Source organism: Schistocerca serialis, unplaced genomic scaffold (assembly GCF_023864345.2).
Source record: "Schistocerca serialis cubense isolate TAMUIC-IGC-003099 unplaced genomic scaffold, iqSchSeri2.2 HiC_scaffold_1363, whole genome shotgun sequence".
Classification (NCBI taxonomy): domain Eukaryota; kingdom Metazoa; phylum Arthropoda; class Insecta; order Orthoptera; family Acrididae; genus Schistocerca; species Schistocerca serialis.
This window is the reverse complement of record NW_026047584.1, coordinates 2351635-2372466: the sequence shown is the minus strand read 5'-3', so window position 1 is coordinate 2372466 and position 20832 is coordinate 2351635.

Here is a 20832-nt window from a genome sequence, read left to right as displayed (position 1 = left end):
GACCCTTGGAGACAAGTCGGCTGAAGGACGATGTATTGAATCTCGACGCAATTTGAGTGTTCCATCGTCATTAGGAGGCCCTGAACGTTACAATTAACTATCAGTTTTGCGTCGGATTCGAAATTCTAGATTTACTAGAGACGGACCATAAGGTGCCCGAGGCATCATTATCCCCTTGGAGACCAGTCCGCTGGAGGACGATGTATTGAATCGCGACGCAATTTGAATGTTCTCACGTCATTATTAGGCCCTGAACGTTACAATTAATACTCAGTTTTGCGTCGGATTAGAAAATCTAGACTCACAGGAGAACGACCATATGGTGCCCGAGGCAGCAATAGACCCTTGGAGACAAGTCGGCTGGAGGCCGATGTATTGACTCTCGACGCAATTTGAGTGTTCCATCGTCATTAGGAGTACATAAACTTTACAATTAACAATCAGTATTGCGTCGGATTCGAATATCTAGAGTCATACGGGAACGACCATATAGTGCCCGAGGCAGCAAAAGGCCCTTGGAGACAAATCGGCTGAATGCCGATGTATTGAATCTCGACGCTATTTGAGTGTTCCATCGTCATTAGGAAGCCCTGAACATTACAATTAACAATCAGTTTCGCGTCGGATTCGAAAATCTAGACTCACAGGAGAGCGACCATTAGAAGCCCGAGGCAGCAATAGACCCTTGGAGACTAGTCGGCTGGAGGCCGATGTATTGAATCTCGACGTAATTTGAATGTTCCATCGTCATTAGGTGGCCCTGAACGTTACAATCAACTATCAGTTTTGCGTCGGGTTCGAAAATCTAGACTCACAGGAGAACGATCATAAAGTGCCCGAGGCAGCATTAGACTCTTGGAGACAAGTCGGCTGGAGGATGATATATAGAATCTCGACGCAATTTGAGTGTTACATCGTCATTAGGAGGCCCTGAAGGTTACAATTAACTATCATTTTTGCGTCGGATTCGAAAACCTAGACTTACTGGAGACGGACCATAAGGTGCCGAGGCAGCATTATCCCCTTGGAGAACAGTCCGCTGGAGGACGATGTATTGAATCGCGACGCAATTTGAGTGCTACAACGTCATTATTAGGCCCTGAAAGTTACAATTAATACTCAGTTTTGCGTCGGATTAGAAAATCTAGACTCACAGGAGAACGACCATATGGTGCCCGAGGCAGCAATAGACCCTTGGAGACAAGTCGGCTGGAGGACGATGTATTGGATCGCGACGCAATTTGAGTGTTCCATCGTAACTAGGAGGCGCTGAACGTTACAATAAACTATCAGTTATGCGTCGGATTCGAAAATCTAGACTCACAGGAGAACGATCATAAGGTGCCCGAGGCAGCAAGAGACCCTTGTAGTCAAGTCGGCAGAAGGACGGTGTATTGGATCGCGACGCAATTTGAGTGTTCCATCGTCATTAGGAGGCCCTGAACGTTACAATTAACTATCAGTTTTGCGTCGGATTAGAAAATCTAGACTCACAGGAGAACGATCATAAGGTGCCCGAGGCAGCAAGAGACCCTTGTAGTCAAGTCGGCAGAAGGACGATGTATTGGATCGCGACGCAATTTGAGTGATCCATCTTCATTAGGTGGCCATGAACGTTACAATTAACTATGAGTTTAGCGTCAGGTTCGAAAATCTAGACTCACAGCAGACCGATCATAAGGTGCCCGAGGCAGCAATAGACGTTTGGAGACAAGTAGGCTGGAGGACGATGTATTGAATCGCCACGAAATTTGAATGCTCCATCGTCATTAGGAGACCCTGAAGGTTACAATCAACTATCAGTTTCGCGTTGGATTCGAAAATCCCGACTCACAGGAGACGGACCACATGGAGCCCGAGGCAGCAATAGACTCTTGGAGACAAGTCAGCTGGAGGACGATATATTCAATTTCGACGCAATTTGAGTGTTCCATCGTCATTAGGATGCGCTGAACGTTACAATTAACTATCATTTTAGCGTCGGATTCGAAAATCTACTCACAGGAGAAGGATCATATGGTGCCCGAGTCAGCAATATCCCCTTGGATACAAGTCGGCTGGAGGACGATGTATTGAATCTCGACGCAATATTAGTGTTCCATCGTCATTATGAGGACCTGAACGTTACAATTAACAATCAGTTTTGCGTCGGATTAGAAAATGTAGACTCACAGGAGAACGACCATAAGGTGCCCGAGGCTGCAATAGACCCCTGGAGACAAGTCGGCTGAAGGACGATGTATTGAATCTCGACGCAATTTGAGTGTTCCATCGTCATTAGGAGGCCTGAGCGCTACAATAAAATATCAGTTCTGCGTCGGATTCGAAAATCTAGACTCACAGGAGAACGACCATAAGGTGACCGAGGCAGCAATAGACCCTTGGAGACAAGTCGGCTGGAGGCCGATGTATTGACTCTCGACGCAATTTGAGTGTTCCATCGTCATTAGGAGTACATAAACTTTACAATTAACAATCAGTTTTGCGTCGGATTCGAAAATCTAAAGTCATAGGGGAACGACCATATAGTGCCCGAGGCAGCAAAAGGCCCTTGGAGACAAATCGGCTGAATGCCGATGTATTGAATCTCGACGCAATTTGAGTGTTCCATCGTCATTAGGTGGCCCTGAACGTTACAATTAACTATCGGTTTTGCGTTGGGTTCGAAAATCTAGACTCACAGGAGAACGATCATAAGGTGCCCGAGGCAGCAATAGACCCTTGGAGACAAGTCGGCAGGAGGACGATGTAATGGATTTCGACGCAATTTGAGTGTTCCATCGTCATCAGGAGGCCCTGAACTTACTATTAACAATCGGTTTTGCGTCGGATCAGTAAATCTAGACTCACAGGAGAACGACCATATGGTGCCCGAGGCAGCAATAGACCGTTGGAGACAAGTCGGCTGGAGGCCGATGTATTGAATCTCGACGCAATTTTAATGTTCCATCGTCATTAGGTGGCCCTGTACGTTACAATTAACTATCAGTTTTGCGTCGTGTTCAAAAATATAGACTCACAGGAGAACGATCATAAGGTGCCCGAGGCAGCAAAAGACCCTTGACGTCAAGTCGTCAAAAGGACGATGTATTGGATCGCGACGCATTTTGAGTGTTCCATCGTCATTAGGAGGCCCTGAACGTTACAATTAACTATCAGTTTTGCGTCGGATTCGAAATTCTAGACTTACTAGAGACGGACCATAAGGTGCCCGAGGCATCATTATCCCCTTGGAGACCAGTCCGCTGGAGGACGATGTATTGAATCGCGACGCAATTTGAGTGTTCCAACGTCATTATTAGGCCCTGAACGTTACAATTAATACTCAGTTTTGCGTCGGATTAGAAAATCTAGACTCACAGGAGAACGACCATAAGGTGACCGAGGCAGCAATAGACCCTTGGAGACAAGTCGGCTGGAGGCCGATGTATTGACTCTCGACGCAATTTGAGTGTTCCATCGTCATTAGGAGTACATAAACTTTACAATTAACAATCAGTTTTGCGTCGGATTCGAAAATCTAGAGTCATAGGGGAACGACCATATAGTGCCCGAGGCAGCAAAAGGCCCTTGGAGACAAATCGGCTGAATGCCGATGTATTGAATCTCGACGCAATTTGAGTGTTCCATCGTCATTAGGAAGCCCTGAACATTACAATTAACAATCAGTTTCGCGTCGGATTCGAAAATCTAGTCTCACAGGAGAGCGACCATTAGCAGCCCGAGGCAGCAATAGACCCTTGGAGACTAGTCGGCTGGAGACCGATGTATTGAATCTCGACGTAATTTGAATGTTCCATCGTCATTAGGTGGCCCTGAACGTTACAATCAACTATCAGTTTTGCGTCGGGTTCGAAAATCTAGACTCACAGGAGAACGATCATAAAGTGCCCGAGGCAGCATTAGACTCTTGGAGACAAGTCGGCTGGAGGATGATATATTGAATCTCGACGCAATTTGAGTGTTACATCGTCATTAGTAGGCCCTGAACGTTACAATTAACTATCAGTTTTGCGTCGGATTCGAAAATCTCGACTTACTGGAGACGGACCATAAGGTGCCGAGGCAGCATTATCCCCTTGGAGACCAGTCCGCTGGAGGACGATGTATTGAATCGCGACGCAATTTGAGTGCTCCATCGTCATTAGGAGGCCCTGAACGTTACAATTAACTATCAGTTTTGCGTCGGATTCGAAAATCTAGACTCACAGGAGAACGAGGATAAGGTGCCCGAGGCAGCAATAGACCCTTGGAGACAAGTCGGCTGAAGGACGATGTATTGAATCTCGACGCAATTTGAGTGTTCCATCGTCATTAGGAGGCCCTGAATGTTACAATTAACAATCAGTTTTGCGTCGGATTAGAAAATCTAGACTCACAGGAGAACGATCATAAAGTGCCCGAGGCAGCATTAGACTCTTGGAGACAAGTCGGCTGGAGGATGATATATTGAATCTCGACGCAATTTGAGTGTTAAATCGTCATTAGGAGGCCCTGACCGATACAATTAACTATCAGTTTAGCGTCGGATTCGAAAATCTACTCACAGGAGGAGGATCATATGGTGCCCGAGACAGCAATATCCCCTTGGATACAAGTCGGCTGGTGGACGATGTATTGAATCTCGACGCAATTTGAGTGTTCCATCGTCATTAGGTGTCCCTGAACTTACTATTAACAATCAGTTTTGCGTCGAATTAGTAAATCTAGACTCACAGGAGAACGAACATATGGTGCCCGAGGCAGCAATAGACCGTTGGAGACAAGTCGGCTGGAGGACGATGTATTGGATCGCGACGCAATTTGAGTGATCCATCGTCATTAGGTGGCCATGAACGTTACAATTAACTATGAGTTTAGCGTCAGGTTCGAAAATCTAGACCCACAGGAGAACGATCATAAGGTGCCCGAGGCAGCAATAGACGTTTGGAGACAAGTCGGCTGGAGGACGATGTATTGAATCGCGACGACATTTTTATGCTCCATCGTCATTAGGAGACCCTGAACGTTACAGTCAACTATCAGTTTCGCGTTGGATTCGAAAATCCCGACTCACAGGAGACGGACCACATGGAGCCCGAGGCAGCAATAGACTCTTGGAGACAAGTCAGCTGGAGGACGATATATTCAATTTCGACGCAATTTGAGTGTCCATCGTCATTAGGATGCGCTGAACGTTACAATGAACTATCATTTTAGCGTCGGATTCGAAAATCTACTCACAGGAGAAGGTTCATATGGTGCCCGAGTCAGCAATATCCCCTTGTATACAAGTCGGCTGGAGGACGATGTAATGAATCTCGACGCAATTTAAGTGTTCCATCGTTATTATGAGGACCTGAACGTTACAATTAACAATCAGTTTTGCGTCGGATTAGAAAATGTAGACTCACAGGAGAACGACCATAAGGTGCCCGGGGCTGCAATAGACCCCTGGAGACAAGTCGGCTGAAGGACGATGTATTGAATCTCGACGCAATTTGATTGTTCCATCGTCATTAGGAGGCCTGAGCGCTACAATAAAATATCAGTTCTGCGTCGGATTCGAAAATCTAGACTCACAGGAGAACGACCATAAGGTGACCGAGGCAGCTATAGACCCTTGGAGACAAGTCGGCTGGAGGCCGATGTATTGACTCTCGACGCAATTTGAGTGTTCCATCGTCATTAGGAGTACATAAACTTTACAATTAACATTCAGTTTTGCGTCGGATTCGAAAATCTAGAGTCATAGGGGAACGACCATATAGTGCCCGAGGCAGCAAAAGGCACTTGGAGACAAATCGGCTGAATGCCGAAGTATTGAATCTCGACGCAATTTGAGTGTTCCATCGTCATTAGGAAGCCCTAAACATTACAATTAACAATCAGTTTCGCGTCGGATTCGAAAATCTAGACTCACAGGAGAGCGACCATTAGCAGCCCGAGGCAGAAATAGACCCTTGGAGACTAGTCGGCTGGAGGCCGATGTATTGAATCTCGACGTAATTTGAATGCTCCATCGTCATTAGGTGGCCCTGAACGTTACAATTAACTATCAGTTTTGCGTCGGGTTCGAAAATCTAGACTCACAGGAGAACGACCATAAGGTGCCCGAGGCAGCAATAGACCCTTGGAGACAAGTCGGCTGGAGGACGATGTATTGGATCGCGACGCAATTTGAGTGTTCCATCGTAACTAGGAGGCGCTGAACGTTACAATAAACTATCAGTTATGCGTCGGATTCGAAAATCTAGACTCACAGGAGAACGATCATAAGGTGCCGGAGGCAGCAATAGACGCTTGAAGTCAAGTCGGCAGAAGGACGATGTATTGGATCGCGACGCAATTTGAGTGTTTTATCGTCATTAGGAGGCCCTGAACGTTACAATTAACTATCAGTTTTGCGTCGGATTCGAAAATCTAGACATACTGGAGACGGACCATAAGGTGCCGAGGCAGCATTATCCCCTTGGAGACCAGTCCGCAGGAGGACGATGTATTGAATCGCGACGCAATTTGAGTGCTCCATCGTCATTAGGAGGCCCTGAACGTTACAATTAACTATCAGTTTTGCCTCGGATTAGAAAATCTAGACCCACAGGAGAACGACGATAAGGCGCCCGAGGCAGCAATAGACCCTTGGAGACAAGTCGGCTGAAGGACGATGTATTGAATCTCGACGCAATTTGAGTGTTCCATCGTCATTAGGTGGCCCTGAACTTACTATTAACAATCGGTTTTGCGTCGGATTAGTAAATCTAGACTCACAGGAGAACGACCATATGGTGCCCGAGGCAGCAATAGACCGTTGGAGACAAGTCGGCTCGAGGCCGATGTATTGAATCTCGACGCAACTTGAATGTTCCATTGTCATTAGGTGGCCCTGTACGTTACAATTAACTTTCAGTTTTGCGTCGTGTTCGAAAATATAGACTCACAGGAGAACGATCATTAGGTGCCCGAGGCAGCAAAAGACCCTTGACGTCAAGTCGTCAGAAGGACGATGTATTGGATCGCGACGCAATTTGAGTGTTCCATCGTCATTAGGAGGCCCTGAACGTTACAATTAACTATCAGTTTTGCGTCGGATTCGAAATTCTAGACTTACTAGAGACGGACCATTAGGTGCCCGAGGCATCATTATCCCCTTGGAGACAAGTCCGCTGGAGGACGATGTATTTAATCGCGACGCAATTTGAGTGTTCCATCGTCATTATTAGGCCCTGAACGTTACAATTAATACTCAGTTTTGCGTCGGATTAGAAAATCTGGACTCACAGGAGAACGACCATATGGTGCCCGAGGCAGCAATAGACCCTTGGTGAAAAGTCGGCTGGAGGACGATGTATTGGATCGCGACCCAATTTCAGTGTTTCATCGTAACTAGGAGGCGCTGAACGTTACAATAAACTATCAGTTATGCGTCGGATTCGAAAATCTAGACTCACAGGAGAACGACCATATGGTGCCCGAGGCAGCTATAGACCCTTGGAGACAAGTCGGCTGGAAGACGATGTATTAGATCGCGACGCAATTTGAGTGATCCATCGTCATTAGGTGGCCATGAACGTTACAATTAACTATGAGTTTAGCGTCAGGTTCGAAAATCTAGCCTCACAGGAGAACGATCATAAGGTGCCCGAGGCTGCAATAGACGTTTGGAGACAAGTCGGCTGGAGGACGATGTAATGGATCGCAACGCAATTTGAGTGTTCCATCGTCTTTAGGAGGCCCTGAATGTTACAATTAACTATCAGTTTTTCGTCGGATTCGAAAATCCCGAATCACTGGAGACGGACCATAAGGTGCCCGAGGCATCATTATCCCCTTGGAGACCAGTCCGCTGGAGGACGATGTATTGAAACGCGACGCAATTTGAGTGTTCCATCGTCATTAGGAGGCCCTGAACTTAACAATTAACAATCAGTTTTGCGTCGGATTAGAAAATCTAGACTCACAGGAGAACGATCATAAAGTGCCCGAGGCAGCATTAGACCCTTGGAGACTAGTCGGCTGGAGGACGATGTATTGAATCTCGACGCAATTTGAGTGTTCCATCGTCATTAGGAGGCCCTCAGCGATACAATTAACTATCAGTTCTGCGTCGGATTCGAAAATCTAGACTCACAGGAGAACGACCGTAAGTTGCCCGAGGCAGCAATAGACCCTTGGAGACAAGTCGGCTGAAGGACGATATATTGAATCTCGACGCAATTTGAGTGTTCCATCGTCATTAGGTGGCCCTGAACGTTAGAATTAACTATCAGTTTTGCGTCGGAATCGAAAATCTAGACTTACTGGAGACGGACCATAAGGTGACCGAGGCAGCAATATCCCCTTGGGGACCAGTCCGCTGGAGGACGATGTATTGAATCGCGGCGCAATTTGAGTGTTCCATCGTCATTAGGAGGCCCTGCACGTTACAATTAACTATCAGTTCTGCGTCGGATTCGAAAATCTACTCACAGGAGAAGGATCATATGGTGCCCGATAGAGCAATATCCCCTTGGATACAAGTCGGCTGAAAACGATATATTGAATCTCGACGTAATTTGAGTGTTCCATCGTTATTAGGAGGCCCTGAACGTTACAATTAACAATCAGTTTTGCGTCGGATTAGAAAATCTAGACTCACAGGAGAACGATCATAAGGTGCCCGTGGCAGCAATAGACCCTTGAAGTCAATTCGGCAGAAGGACGATGTATTGGATCGCGACGCAATTTGAGTGTTCCATCGTCATTAGGAGGCCCTGAGCGATACAATTAACTATCAGTTTAGCGTCGGATTCGAAAATCTACTCACAGGAGGAGGATCATATGGTGCCCGAGACAGAAATATCCCCATGGATACAAGTCGGCTGGAGGACGATGTAATGGATCGCGGCGCAATTTGAATGTTCCATCGTCATTAGGAGGCCCTGAACGTTACAATTAACTATCATTTTAGCGTCGGATTCGAAAATCTACTCACAGGAGGAGGATTATATGGTGCCCGAGACAGAAATATCCCCATGGATACAAGTCGGCTGGAGGACGATGTAATGGATCGCGGCGCAATTTTAATGTTCCATCGTCATTAGGAGGCCCTGCACGTTACAATTAATACTCAGTTTTGCGACGGATTAGAAAGTCTAGACTCACAGGAGAACGACCATATGGTGCCCGAGGCAGCAATAGACCCTTGGTGACAAGTCGGCTGGAGGACGATAGATTGGATCGCGACGCAATTTGAGTGTTCCATCGTAACTAGGAGGCGCTGAACGTTGCAATAAACTATCAGTTATGCTTCGGATTCGAAAATCTAGACTCACAGGAGAACGACCATATGGTGCCCGAGGCAGCTATAGACCCTTGGAGACAAGTCGGCTGGAGGACGATGTATTGGATCGCGACGCAATTTGAGTGATCCATCGTCATTAGGTGGCCATGAACGTTACAATTAACTATGAGTTTAGCGTCAGGTTCGAAAATCTATCCTGACAGGAGAACGATCATAAGGTGCCCGAGGCAGCAATAGACGTTTGGAGACAAGTCGGCTGTAGGACGATGTAATGGATCGCGACGCAATTTGAGTGTTCCATCGTCTTTAGGAGGCCCTGAACGTTACAATTAACTATCAGTTTTTCGTCGGATTGTAAAATCTAGACTCACAGGGGAACGACCATAAGGTGCCCGAGGCAGCTAAAGACCCTTGGAGAGAAATCGGCTGAATGCCGATGTATTGAATCTCGACGCTATTTGAGCGTTCCATCGTCATTAGGAAGCCCTGAACATTACAATTAACAATGAGTTTCACGTCGGATTCGAAAATCTAGACTCACAGGAGAGCGTCCATTAGGAGCCCGAGGCAGCAATATCCCCTTGGATACAAGTCGGCTGGAGGACGATGTATTGAATCTCAACGCAATTTGAATGTTCCATCGTCATTAGGTGGCCCTAAACGTTACAATTAACTATCAGTTTTGCGTCGGGATCGAAAATCTAAACTCACAGGAGAACGATCATAAGGTGCCGGAGGCAGCAATAGACCCTTGAAGTCAAGTCGGCAGAAGGACGATGTAATTTATCCCGACGCAATTTGAGTGTTCCATCGTCATTAGGAGGCCCTGAACGTTACAATTAACTATCAGTTTTGCGTCGGATTCGAAAATCCAGACCCACAGGAGAACGACGATAAGGTACCCGAGGCAGCAATAGACCCTTGGAGACAAGTCGGCTGAAGGACGATGTATTGAATCTCGACGCAATTTGAGTGTTCCATCGTCATTAGGAGGCCCTGAACGTTACAATTAACTATCAGTTTAGCGTCGGATTCGAAAATCTACTCACAGGAGAAGGATCATATGGTGCACGAGGGAGCAATAGACCGTTGGAGACAAGTCGGCTGGAGGCCGATGTATTGAATCTGGACGCAATTTGAATGTTCCATCGTCATTAGGTGGCCCTGTACGTTACAATTAACTATCAGTTGTGCGTCGTGTTCGAAAATATAGACTCACAAGAGAACGATCATAAGGTGCCCGAGGCAGCAAAAGACCCTTGACATCAAATCGTCAAAAGGACGATGTATTGGATCGCGAGCAATTTGAGTGTTCCATCGTCATTAGGAGGCCCTGAACGTTACAATTAACTATCAGTTTTGCGTCGGATTCGAAATTCTAGACTTACTAGAGACGGACCATAAGGTGCCCGAGGCATCATAATCCCTTTGGAGACCAGACGGCTGGAGGACGATGTATTGAATCGCGACGCATTTTGAGTGTTCCAACGACATTATTAGTCCCTGAACGTTACAATTAATACTCACTTTTGCGTCGGATTAGAAAATCTAGACTCACAGGAGAACGACTATATGGTGCCCGAGGCAGCCATAGACCCTTGGAGACAAGTCGCCTGGAGGACGATGTATTGGATCGCGACGCAATTTGAGTGATCCATCGTCATTAGGTGGCCATGAACGTTACAATTAACTACGAGTTTAGCGTCAGGTTCGAAAATCTAGCCTCACAGGAGAACGATCATAAGGTGCCCGAGGCAACAATAGACGTTTGGAGACAAGTCGGCTGGAGGGCGATGTAATGGATCGCGACGCAATTTGAGTGTTCCATCGTCATTAGGAGACCCTGAACGTTACAATTAACTATCAGTTTCGCGTTGGATTCGAAAATCCCGAATCACAGGAGCCCGAGGCAGCAATAGACCCTTGGAGACAAGTCAGCTGGAGGACGATATATTCAATTTCGACGCAATTTGAGTGTTCCATCGTCATTAGGATGCGCTGACCGTTACAATTAACTATCATTTTAGCGTTGGATTCGAAAATCTACTCACAGGAGAAGGATCATATGGTGCCCTTGTCAGCAATATCCCCTTGGATACTAGTCGGCTGGAGGACGATGTATTGAATCTCGACGCAATTTTAGTGTTCCATCGTCATTATGAGGCCCTGAACGTTACAGTTAACAATCAGTTTTGCGTCGGATTAGAAAATGTAGACTCACAGGAGAACGACCATAAAGTGCCCGAGGCTGCAATAGACCCCTGGAGACAAGTCGGCTGAAGGACGATGTATTGAATCTCGACGCAATTTGAGTGTTCCATCGTCATTAGGACGCCTGAGCCTTACAATAAAATATCAGTACTGCGTCGGATTCGAAAATCTAGACTCACAGGAGAACGACCATAAGGTGACCGAGGCAGCAATAGACCCTTGGAGACAAGTCGGCTGGAGGCCGATATATTGATTCTCGACGCAATTTGAGTGTTCCATCGTCATTAGGAGTACATAAACTGTACAATTAACCATCAGTTTGGCGACGGATTCGAAAATCGAGAGTCATAGGGGAACGACCATATGGTGCCCGAGGCAGCAAAAGGCCCTTGGAGACAAATCGGCTGAATGCCGATGTATTGAATCTCGACGCAATTTGAGTGTTCCATCGTCATTAGGAGGCCCTGAACTTACTATTAACAATCGGTTTTGCGTCGGATCAGTAAATCTAGACTCACAGGAGAACGACCATATGGTGCCCGAGGCAGCAATAGACCGTTGGAGACAAGTCGGCTGGAGGCCGATGTATTGAATCTCGACGCAATTTTAATGTTCCATCGTCATTAGGTGGCCCTGTACGTTACAATTAACTATCAGTTTAGCGTCGTGTTCGAAAATATAGACTCACAGGAGAACGATCATAAGGTGCCCGAGGCAGCAAAAGACCCTTGACGTCAAGTCGACAAAAGGACGATGTATTGGATCGCGACGCAATTTGAGTGTTCCATCGTCATTAGGAGACCCTGAACGTTACAATTAACTATCAGTTTTGCGTCGGATTCGAAATTCTAGACTTACTAGAGACGGACCATAAGGTGCCCGAGGCATCATTATCCCCTTGGAGACCAGTCCGCTGGAGGACGATGTATTGAATCGCGACGCAATTTGAGTGTTCCAACGTCATTATTAGGCCCTGAACGTTACAATTAATACTCAGTTTTGCGTCGGATTAGAAAATCTAGACTCACAGGAGAACGACCATATGGTGCCCGAGGCAGCAATAGACCCTTGGAGACAAGTCGGCTGGAGGACGATGTATTGGATCGCGACGCAATTTGAGTGTTCCATCGTAATTAGGAGGCGCTGAACGTTACAATAAACTATCAGTTATGCGTCGGATTCGAAAATCTAGACTCACAGGAGAACGATCATAAGGTGCCCGAGGCAGCAAGAGACCCTTGAAGTCAAGTCGGCAGAAGGACGGTGTATTGGATCGCGACGCAATTTGAGTGTTCCATCGTCATTAGGAGGCCCTGAACGTTACAATTAACTATCAGTTTTGCGTCGGATTAGAAAATCTAGACTCACAGGAGAACGACCATATGGTGCCCGAGGCAGCAATAGACGTTTGGAGACAAGTCGGCTGGAGGACGATGTATTGAATCGCCACGAAATTTGAATGCTCCATCGTCATTAGGAGACCCTGAAGGTTACAATCAACTATCAGTTTCGCGTTGGATTCGAAAATCCCGACTCACAGGAGACGGACCACATGGAGCCCGAGGCAGCAATAGACTCTTGGAGACAAGTCAGCTGGAGGACGATATATTCAATTTCGACGCAATTTGAGTGTTCCATCGTCATTAGGATGCGCTGAACGTTACAATTAACTATCATTTTAGCGTCGGATTCGAAAATCTACTCACAGGAGAAGGATCATATGGTGCCCGAGTCAGCAATATCCCCTTGGATACAAGTCGGCTGGAGGACGATGTATTGAATCTCGATGTAATTTTAGTGTTCCATCGTCATTATGAGGACCTGAACGTTACAATTAACAATCAGTTTTGCGTCGGATTAGAAAATGTAGACTCACAGGAGAACGACCATAAGGTGCCCGAGGCTGCAATAGACCCCTGGAGACAAGTCGGCTGAAGGACGATGTATTGAATCTCGACGCAATTTGAGTGTTCCATCGTCATTAGGAGGCCTGAGCGCTACAATAAAATATCAGTTCTGCGTCGGATTCGAAAATCTAGACTCACAGGCGAACGACCATAAGGTGACCGAGGCAGCAATAGACCCTTGGAGACAAGTCGGCTGGAGGCCGATGTATTGACTCTCGACGCAATTTGAGTGTTCCATCGTCATTAGGAGGCCCTGAACGTTACAATTAACTATCAGTTTTGCGTCGGATTCGAAAATCTAGACTTACTGGAGACGAACCATAAGGTGCCGAGGCAGCATTATCCCCTTGGAGACCAGTCCGCTGGAGGACGATGTATTGAATCGCGACGCAATTTGAGTGCTCCATCGTCATTAGGAGGCCCTGAACGTTACAATTAACTATCAGTTTTGCGTCGGATTCGAAAATCTAGACCCACAGGAGAACGACGATAAGGTGCCCGAGGCAGCAATAGACCCTTGGAGACAAGTCGGCTGAAGGACGATGTATTGAATCTCGACGCAATTTGAGTGTTCCATCGTGATTAGGTGGCCCTGAACTTACTATTAACAATCGGTTTTGCGTCGGATTAGTAAATCTAGACTCACAGGCGAACGACCATATGGTGCCCGAGGCAGCAATAGACCGTTGGAGACAAGTCGGCTGGAGGCCGATGTATTGAATCTCGACGCAATTTGAATGTTCCATTGTCATTAGGTGGCCCTGTACGTTACAATTAACTTTCAGTTTTGCGTCGTGTTCGAAAATATAGACTCACAGGAGAACGATCATAAGATGCCCGAGGCAGCAAAAGACCCTTGACGTCAAGTCGTCAGAAGGACGATCTATCTGATCGCGACGCAATTTGAGTGTTCCATCGTCATTAGGAGGCCCTGAACGTTACTATTAACTATCAGTTTTGCGTCGGATTCGAAATTCTAGACTCACAGGAGAACGACCATATGTTGCCCGAGGCAGCAATAGACCCTTGGTGACAAGTCGGCTGGAGGACGATGTATTGGATCGCGACCCAATTTCAGTGTTTCATCGTAACTAGGAGGCGCTGAACGTTACAATAAACTATCAGTAATGCGTCGGATTCGAAAATCTAGACTCACAGGAGAACGACCATATGGTGCCCGAGGCAGCTATAGACCCTTGGAGACAAGTCGGCTGGAGGACGATGTATTAGATCGCGACGCAATTTGAGTGTTCCATCGTCTTTAGGAGGCCCTGAATGTTACAATTAACTATCAGTTTTTCGTCGGATTCGAAAATCCCGACTCACTGGAGACGGACCATAAGGTGCCCGAGGCATCATTATCCCCTTGTAGACCAGTCCGCTGGAGGACGATGTATTGAAACGCGACGCAATTTGAGTGTTCCATCGTCATTAGGAGGCCCTGAACTTTACAATTAACAATCAGTTTTGCGTCGGATTAGAAAATCTAGACTCACAGGAGAACGATCATAAAGTGCCCGAGGCAGCATTAGACCCTTGAGACAAGTCGGCTGGAGGACGATATATTGAATCTCGACGCAATTTGAGTGTTCCATCGTCATTAGGTGGCCCTGAACGTTACAATTAACTATCAGTTTTGCGTCGGAATCGAAAATCTAGATTTACTGGAGACGGACCATAAGGTGACCGAGGCAGCAATATCCCCTTGGGGACCAGTCCGCTGGAGGACGATGTATTGAATCGCGGCGCAATTTGAGTGTTCCATCGTCATTAGGAGGCCCTGCACGTTACATTTAACTATCAGTTCTGCATCGGATTCGAAAATCTACTCGCAGGAGAAGGATCATATGGTGCTCGATAGAGCAATATCCCCTTGGATACAAGTCGGCTGGAGGACGATATATTGAATCTCGACGTAATTTGAGTGTTCCATCGTCATTAGGAGGCCCTGAACGTTACAATTAACAATCAGTTTTGCGTCGGATTAGAAAATCTAGACTCACAGGGGAACGATCATAAGGTGCCCGAGGCAGCAATAGACCCTTGAAGTCAATTCGGCAGAAGGACGATGTATTGGATCGCGACGCAATCTGAGTGTTCCATCGTCATTAGAAGGCCCTGACCGTTACAATTAACTATCAGTTTGGCGTCGGATTCGAAAATATAGACTTACTGGAGACGGACCTTAAGGTGCCGAGGCAGCATTATCCCCTTTGAGACCAGTCCGCTGGAGGACTATGTATTGAATCGCGACGCAATTTGAGTGCTCCATCGTCATTAGGAGGCCCTGAGCGATACAATTAACTATCAGTTTAGCGTCGGATTCGTAAATCTACTCACAGGAGGAGGATCATATGGTGCCCGAGACAGAAATATCCCCTTGGATACAAGTCGGCTGGAGGACGATGTAATGGATCGCGGCGCAATTTGAATGTTCCATCGTCATTAGGAGGCCCTGAACGTTACAATTAACTATCATTTTAGCGTCGGATTCGAAAATCTACTCACAGGAGAAGGATCATATGGTGCCCGAGACAGCAATATCCCCTTGGATACAAGTCGGCCGGAGGACGATATATTGAATCTCGACGCAATTTGAGTCTTCCATCGTCATTATTAGGCCCTGAACGTTACAATTAATAATCAGTTTTGCGTCGGATTAGAAAATCTAGACTCACAGGAGAACGACCATATGATGCCCGAGGCATATGGTGCAAGTCGGCTGGAGGACGATGTATTGGATCGCGACGCAATTTGAGTGTTCCATCGTCATTAGGTGGCCATGAACGTTACAATTAACTATGAGTTTTACGTCAGCTTCGAAAATCTAGCCTCACAGGAGAACGATCATAAGGTGCCCGAGGCATATGGTGCAAGTCGGCTGGAGGACGATGTATTGGATCGCGACGCTATTTGAGTGTTCCATCGTAACTAGGAGGCCCTGAACTTACAATTAGCAATCAGTTTTGCGTCGGATTAGTAAATCTAGACTCACAGGAGAACGACCATATGGTGCCCGAGGGAGGAATAGACCCTTGGAGATAAGTCGGCTGGAGGACGATGTATTGGATCGCGACGAAATTTGAGTGTTCCATCGTAACTAGGAGGCGCTGAACGTTACAATTAACTATCATTTTAGCATCGGATTCGAAAATCTACTCACAGGAGAAGGATCATATGGTGCCCGAGTCAGCAATATCCTCTTGGATACAAGTCGGCTGTATTGTATCTCGACGCAATTTGAGTGTTCTAAATCATTAGGAGGCGCTCAACGTTACAATTCACTATCATTTTTGCGTCGGATTCGAAAATCTACTCACAGGAAAAGGATCATATGGTGCCCGAGACAGCAATATCCCCTTGGAGACAAGTCAGCTGGAGGCCGATGTATTGAATCTCGACGCAATTTGAGTGTTCCATCGTCATTAGGTGGCCATGAACGTTACAATTAACTATGAGTTTTGCGTCAGGTTCGAAAATCTAGCCTCACAGGAGAACGATCATAAGTTGCCGGAGGCAGCAATAGACGCTTGGAGACAAGTCGGCTGGAGGACGATGTATTGAATCTCGACGCAATTTGAATGTTCCATCGTCATTAGGAGGCCCTGAACGTTACAATTAACTATCAGTTTCGCGTCGGATTCGAATATCCCGAATCACAGGAGACGAACCACATGGAGCCCGAGGCAGCAATATCCCCTTCTAGAAAACACGGCTGGAGATCGATGTATTGACTATCGACGCAATTTGACTGTTCCATCGTCATTAGGAGGCCCTGAACGTTACAATTAGCTATCAGTTTCGCGTCGGATTAAAAAATCTAGACTCACAGGAGACGGAACATATGGTGCCCGAGACAGCAATATCCCCTTGGATACAAGTCGGCTGGACGACGATATACTGAAACTCGACGCAATTTGAGTGTTCCAACGTCATTAGGAGGCCTTGAACTTACAATTAACAATCAGTTTTGCGTCGGATTAGTAAATCTAGACTCACAGGAGAACGACGATAAGGTGCCCGAGGCAGCAATAGACCCTTGGAGAAGAGTCGGCTGAAGGACGATGTATTGAATCTCGACGCAATTTGAGTGTTCCATTGTCATTAGGAGGCCCTGAACGATACAATTAACTATCAGTTTTGCGTCGTATTCGAAAATCTAGACTCACAGGAGAACGATCATAAGGTGCCCGAGGCTGCAATAGACCCTTGGAGACAAGTCGGCTGGAGAACGATGTATTGAATCTCGACGCAATTTGAGTGTTCCATCGTCATTAGGAGGCCCTGAAGGCTACAATTAACTATCAGTTCTGCGTCGGATTGGAAAATCTAGAATCACAGGAGAACGGCGATAAGGTGCCCGAGGCAGCAATAGACCCTTGGAGACAAGTCGGCTGAAGGAAGATGTTTTGAATCTCGACGCAATTTGAGTGTTCCATCGTCATTAGGGGGCCCCGATCGTTACAATTAACTATCAGTTTAGCGTCGGATTCGAAAATCTACTAACAGGAGAAGGATCATATGGTGCCCGAGACAGCAATATCCCTTGGATACAAGTCGGCTGGAGGACGATATATTGAATCTCGACGCAATTTGAGTGTTCCATCGTCATTAGTAGGCCCTGAACGTTACAATTAACAATCAGTTTTGCGTCGGATTAGAAAATCTAGACTCACAGGAGAATGATCATAAAGTGCCCGAGGCAGCATTAGACCCTTGGAGAAAAGTCGGCTGGAGGACGATATATTCTATCTCGACGCTATTTGAGTGTTCCATCGTCATTAGGAGGCCCTGAGCGATACAATTAACTATCCGTTTAGCGTCGGATTCGAAAATCTACTCACGGGAGGAGGATCATATGGTGCCCGAGACAGAAATATCCCCTTGCATACAAGTCGGCTGGAGGACGATGTAATGGATCGCGACGCAATTTGAATGTTCCATCGTCATTAGGAGGCCCTGAACGTTACAATTAACTATCATTTTAGCGTCGGATTCGAAAATCTACTCACAGGAGAAGGATCATATGGTGCCCGAGACAGCAATATCCCCTTGGATACAAGTCGGCCGGAGGACGATATATTGAATCTCGACGCAATTTGAGTCTTCCATCGTCATTATTAGGCCCTGAACGTTAATATTAATAATCAGTTTTGCGTCGGATTAGAAAATCTAGACTCACAGGAGAACGACCATATGGTGCCCGAGGCATATGGTGCAAGTCGGCTGGAGGACGATGTATTGGATCGCGACGCAATTTGAGTGTTCCATCGTCATTAGGTGGCCATGAACGTTACAATTAACTATGAGTTTTGCGTCAGGTTCGAAAATCTAGCCTCACAGGAGAACGATCATAAGGTGCCCGAGGCATATGGTGCAAGTCGGCTGGAGGACGATGTATTGGTTCGCGACGCAATTTGAGTGTTCCATCGTAACTAGGAGGCCCTGAACTTGCAATTAGCTGTCAGTTTTGCGTCGGATTAGTAAATCTAGACTCACAGGAGAACGACCATATGGTGCCCGAGGCAGCAATAGACACTTGGAGATAAGTCGGCTGAAGGACGTTGTATTGGATCGCGACGCAATTTGAGTGTTCCATCGTAACTAGGAGGCGCTGAACGTTACAATTAACTATCATTTTAGCATCGGATTCGAAAATCTACTCACAGGAGATGGATCATATGGTGCCCGAGTCAGCAATATCCCCTTGGATACAAGTCGGCTGTATTGTATCTCGACGCAATTTGAGTGATCTAACATCATTAGGAGGTGCTGAACGTTACAATTCACTATCATTTTGGCGTCGGATTCGAAAATCTAGACTCACAGGAGAAGGATCATATGGTGCCCGAGACAGCAATATCACCTTGGAGACAAGACGGCTGGAGGCCGATCTATTGAATCTCGACGCAATTTGAGTGTTCCATCGTCATTAGGTGGCCATGAACGTTACAATTAACAATCAGTTTTGCGTCGGATTAGAAAATCTAGACTCACAGGAGAACGATCATAAGGTGCCCGAGGCAGCAATAGACCCTTGAAGTCAATTCGGCAGAAGGACGATGTATTGGATCGCGACGCAATTTGAGTTTTCCATCGTCATTAGAAGGCCCTGACCGTTACAATTAACTATCAGTTTTGCGTCGGATTCGAAAATATAGACTTACTGGAGACGGACCTTAAGGTGCCGAGGCAGCATTATCCCCTTTGAGACCAGTCCGCTGGAGGACTATGTATTGAATCGCGACGCAATTTGAGTGCTCCATCGTCATTAGGAGGCCCTGAGCGATACTATTAACTATCAGTTTAGCGTCGGATTCGAAAATCTACTCACAGGAGGAGGATCATATGGTGCCCGAGACAGAAATATCCCCTTGGATACAAGTCGGCTGGAGGACGATGTAATGGATCGCGGCGCAATTTGAATGTTCCATCGTCATTAGGAGGCCCTGAACGTTACAATTAACTATCATTTTAGCGTCGGATTCGAAAATCTACTCACAGGAGAAGGAACATATGGTGCCCGAGACAGCAATATCCCCTTGGATACAAGTCGGCCGGAGGACGATATATTGAATCTCGACGCAATTTGAGTCTTCCATCGTCATTATTAGGCCCTGAACGTTACAATTAATAATCAGTTTTGCGTCGGATTAGAAAATCTAGACTCACAGGAGAACGACCATATGGTGCCCGAGGCATATGGTGCAAGTCGGCTGGAGGACGATGTATTGGATCGCGACGCAATTTGAGTGTTCCATCGTCATTAGGTGGCCATGAACGTTACAATTAACTATGAGTTTTACGTCAGGTTCGAAAATCTAGCCTCACAGGAGAACGATCAAAAGGTGCCCGAGGCATATGGTGCAAGTCGGCTGGAGGACGATGTATTGGAATCGCGACGCAATTTGAGTGTTCCATCGTAACTAGGAGGCCCTGAACTTACAATTAGCAATCAGTTTTGCGTCGGATTAGTAAATCTAGACTCACAGGAGAACGACCATATGGTGCCCGAGGCAGCAATAGACACTTGGAGATAAGTCGGCTGGAGGACGTTGTATTGGATCGCGACGCAATTTGAGTGTTCCATCGTAACTAGGAGGCGCTGAACGTTACAATTAACTATCATTTTAGCATCGGATTCGAAAATCTACTCACAGGAGAAGGATCATATGGTGCCCGAGTCAGCAATATCCCCTTGGATACAAGTCGGCTGTATTGTATCTCGACGCAATTTGAGTGTTCTAACATCATTAGGAGGTGCTGAACGTTACAATTCACTATCATTTTGGCGTCGGATTCGAAAATCTAGACTCACAGGAGAAGGATCATATGGTGCCCGAGACAGCAATATCACCTTGGAGACAAGACGGCTGGAGGCCGATGTATTGAATCTCGACGCAATTTGAGTGTTCCATCGTCATTAGGTGGCCATGAACGTTACAATTAACT